Source organism: Melanaphis sacchari, unplaced genomic scaffold (genome assembly GCF_002803265.2).
Source record: "Melanaphis sacchari strain LSU unplaced genomic scaffold, SCAv2.0 Contig21_pilon_pilon, whole genome shotgun sequence".
In the NCBI taxonomy this organism is placed as follows: domain Eukaryota; kingdom Metazoa; phylum Arthropoda; class Insecta; order Hemiptera; family Aphididae; genus Melanaphis; species Melanaphis sacchari.
The window spans coordinates 11,709-16,248 of record NW_020271096.1 but is presented as its reverse complement, the minus strand read 5'-3'; the positions used below and the strand labels follow the sequence as shown (position 1 = coordinate 16,248).

The 4,540-nt window shown below is 31.3% G+C and overlaps 1 pseudogene; it reads left to right on the top strand.

Annotated features, from left to right (window-relative positions):
* LOC112593988 overlaps positions 1 to 1,234 on the top strand; it is a 10,892-nt pseudogene extending 9,658 nt beyond the window's left edge.
* The last annotated feature ends 3,306 nt before the right edge of the window (positions 1,235 to 4,540 follow it).

The window sequence follows — 4,540 nt, the reverse complement described above, 5'->3', positions numbered from 1 at the left end:
TTCGTTTTGTTTTGTCGTGCGTGTTGATGTCGACTGATTAGCGTGTGCGCGTCACTTGTTTTACACATATTCTAATTGCCTCCAAACAGCTACGAGTTGATCCAAGCAGCTCGGAACAGTTTTGCTCTTTCAGACTTCACTGGTCGCCCGCTCTCGACCTGTCCACGTTCCAGTACGCGGCCAACGCGCCGGACGTGCTGGAACGAGCTGCTGGACGCGTACTGTGTCGCGCTCGTCGCCGCCGGCTGATACCGAATAATTGGTTCCCGAGCTTCAACTCCACGTGCCGAATTGGTTCCCGTTAGAAAAAAGGTATGTTATTAATGTAAGCCGAATCGGTTCGTCCGTTTAGTTACGCACATTTTCCTTCTCAATTTCACAGGCTTAGGACTGGCAACTAAAATTAGTAGGCTTGGTTAAAAGGGTGCGTTAATGTGTGTTAAGAAAAAAAAAAAAAAAAAAAAAAATGATATAATATAATATACAATTTTAAATTGTTGATTTCGAAATCAACTATAGTCATCACTTATAGGCGTAGGTACAAAATATTAAAATTAAAATAAATAATAGTATCTAATTATAATAAAAGCAATTTCATAATAATATATTTAGTCACGTTTAAATAAATGGACTTTGTATGTATCATTGCCTTTAGTTTTTAGTGTATAAGTATAAAAATGACACTTAAAACTTGGCCCGAGAATTATTTTTGAAAAAATATTTACTAACTGCTATAGACTATAGAGTGTAGCCGTGTAGGTGTATTTATATTTTGTACCGATTATTAAAAATTAAAAGTTACCTGTACACAAACGGGAACCAATTCGGCTCAACCTAATAAAATTCCCTTTTTTAAACGGGAACCAATTCGGCTCTACTTAATGAAATACCTTTTTCAAACGGGAACCAATTCGGCCAAACGGGAACCTGCAATTCGGTTACTCCCCCACCGCCGTCCCGCCCGGCGTCCGCGTCCTGGATCGCGCCCGACTGGACGCCGAGACAGCCGCGTCCGTGATCGTTGACTTCGCGAGAGCGTCGTTCGTTTTGGCCTACAAGCTGTTGGACAACAGCGACCCGCTGTTGTGCTCGATGGTGACCACCGAGCGACGACCGGGTGGATCGTTTTTTGGCGTTGGGCGGCGACGTGGGCACCGGCTGTCCGGCCGACGACTTGGTAGTTCAGCATTTGATCGAAATGGCGTACACGCAGCCCCGCAGTGCACTCGGATAAAGAGTGTTCGAATAGTGTTAAAACGCTTAAACGGGTGTACCGAAACGACGTTTTTAAAGAAAACGATTGTTGCTCGATATTTAAACGCGGTATTTTAAATGCTTTTCCGAAACATTAAAAGCGTACGATGAAATAATATTGATTTTAAAAATCTTTCTTTTAGTGTTATAAAACATAAAAAAAAAATCAAAAAAAAAATCAAAATAGAGATGTGCGCGAGTTAAAATAAAAATATGTAAATATATACATACAGTGATAATAAAAAAAAACTGCTGGAGGCTTTATATAATTTGTTATAACTGTATATTATAACTGTGAAAGTAGTTTGAATTATAGACTCTTAAATTCTTAAGAATATATTATTGTATACAAATATATTTATTTATTTATATACCTATTAATTATGAAGATTAGCATAACCTTCGATTGATAACATCCACCAGTGCTAAGTTGTAGAGAATTCAAATGTGTCAAATTTAACCATTAGCAATCAGAAATATAACTTCAAAAAGTGATTTAAATAAATGTAAATGCAGTTTTTAGATTAAATGGCGTAAGGATGAATTTATTGTTTTTACAACGATGTATTATGAATATATATTTGTGTTAGATACGTGCTTAAAAATTATTCTAATTATTACCATATATACCCATGAAAACCAAATACTGACAAATAAATAAATATTATTTTGTTAACAAATTTTGCATTACGCAAGGTAAACAACAAGTTTTAGTGTTTTATTTTTGTGTAGGTCATCGACTTTTGGAAAAGCAAAAATTTCAACTTTTAGAGTAGTTTCAAAATTAATACATTTTTAGTACTTAACAAAATAATGAGAAAAAATAAAAATAAAATTTGATAAAAATGGTAATTATTAGGAAAAAAGTTTTTTGTTATACAACTACGATAAATGTTTTTTGGGAGATTAAAAAGCTTGAAAATGCATAATTAGATTTTTTGTAAACTGTACTCACAGAATCCTAAATTTATCAACAATATAAATACACGATTTGATGAAAAAACGACGCTAGTTATTTTGTTGTAATTTAAAAAAGAATATCATTCACAGAGAATTACCTAACCAAAATTATTGACTTTCAAAATTAATAAAATGAGATGAGATAGTGTGTTTTAATGTTAAATTTATAAAATATTATGTATTATATTTAGTTTTTAAGATGCACATATGTATGGAAACAAATTAACAATTACTTAATTTAATTTTTATGCAACATAGATATTTCTAGATAAAATTTTATGATTTTTACTATTTTGATATACTCGTTTCTTAAAATTAGTCAATAAACACTAATACATTTTTAGTAAGAAATTACTATTTGTGTTAACTATTATACTTATACGTATAACATGTATGCATTTTAAATATAAAGTGTATACCTACACGTTTTTAAGACATTTTATGAATTAAATTTATTATTGCTTATTTTTTGGTTTTTATAATTATCGTTTGCTGATTACTATAATTTATTCCATAATAAATAATCTATTATATTACTGTATAATATCGTGTAATAAAGACATCTTATAACTTCTATTTATTTTCTTGTACAACTATTAATTTAATCATATTGTTTATTAAATAAATTTATAAATTTTAATATCGTCAGGTAATTTGTTTGTTAGTGTATAATTTTGTTTGAATTTGAATTGTATTTAAAACACTAAGCTGTGAAATATTTTATTTTACTTAATATTTCTTTGTTTATGTTTGTGTTCAATGATTTCAATAAGATATTAAATGTTATTACAAGTCAGAATAAAATTTATAAACTTAATTTTTCTTATTACAAATATTTTTAAGTGATAAATATAGTACCAGTATTCATTATTTTAAGTTTATGTATTAATATTATGTAACAATTTTTTTTTCGTGAAAAAATTTCCACTTAAATAAATATTAGGTAAAAAGTCGGCATATATTTATTTTTGGAAAGATTTTGAGAAAAAACTTGTACACAAAAAAATTGTATATATTTTCTTATGTTAAATTAGGTAAAATATATACATAAGAATATGTTAGTTTCATCATCTGTCTAATAATATAAAATTAAAAACAATTATTTTAACGGGGAAAAGTTAAGTAGAACAAAATATAAACATCATAAATTAACCAATTTGTAAAATTAAAGAAAGTAATAGTTGATTATCATTAAAAAGCAATTCCCGTATGTTTTGTAGGCCATAGATTAAAAAAAAAAAAAAAAAACAAATGTACAAATAATAATACCAAACTGTGAAATGTAATATTTTAGAACATATTTGTTTTACAATTAAAACACTTGTTATGATTGAATTTCGACTAAATAATGCACGATATTAGTTGATAATATGATTCTCTGTTGTACAGTGCCAAACTCAAAAATTCGGGAAAAATATACGAATATTTGCTACGCGTCGATTGGAGATTAAACCGTAATTAGACTGTATATTATCCAATTGTCAAATTTTATAATCGAGAAACTCTACACGCAACAGTCGTTCAATAACCTACAGACCGAGCCCGATCGACTGACAGAGGTATTCCTGCCTAAATCCATCAGTTTACCGAGTTCACACTGGACGAATGTCTCGTATTGAGTTTCTCGATTGCAGAATTTAACGACGATTGGATAAAATATAGTCTATTCACGGTTAAATCGCCGATCGACATGTAGCAAATATTCGATCGATTCTTCAAAGTGTTATCAGTGCTTTCGCAGATTTTCTGTTATCAGACGGAACGTTAAATACATAATATAACATTAAATCGTTAAGAATGCCAATGTAAACAGCTGGCGGAACGGTTTTGTGTACGTATTATGCATTATGCGGACGACTGATACCAAACGACTTGTGCGTATTTATGTCCTCGAAAATACTCATCTCGATTAAATCATATGGACACACGCACATAATAAAATTATTGGGGTGAAAACTTAATAATTGCATATAATTGCATAATCCAGTCACTTCGCACGTGCGCTATTTCGTCAGCGCGGCTGTTAGTGTGTACTCCGTGATCGGCTGTACCGGAAGTGGCCGTTCCACGTACGGATGGCCGTTTTTTCCGTCTCCGTATAGCAATAGTACAAGTCGGTGCGCGTTAGTGGCTGCCGTCACCGTCATCGTGTCTTCGTTGTTGTAGTTATTTGCGACTTAGTCCTCATTATAATGATACATGCGCTGACGATTAGAGAAAATAAACTTGACGCGCGTTTTATTTTTTTTCGTAAGTCGTCGTAATATTAAAAAAATGTCTCCACACGGGTCGTCCTCGACGTACACTGTTTTTTAATGATATTATA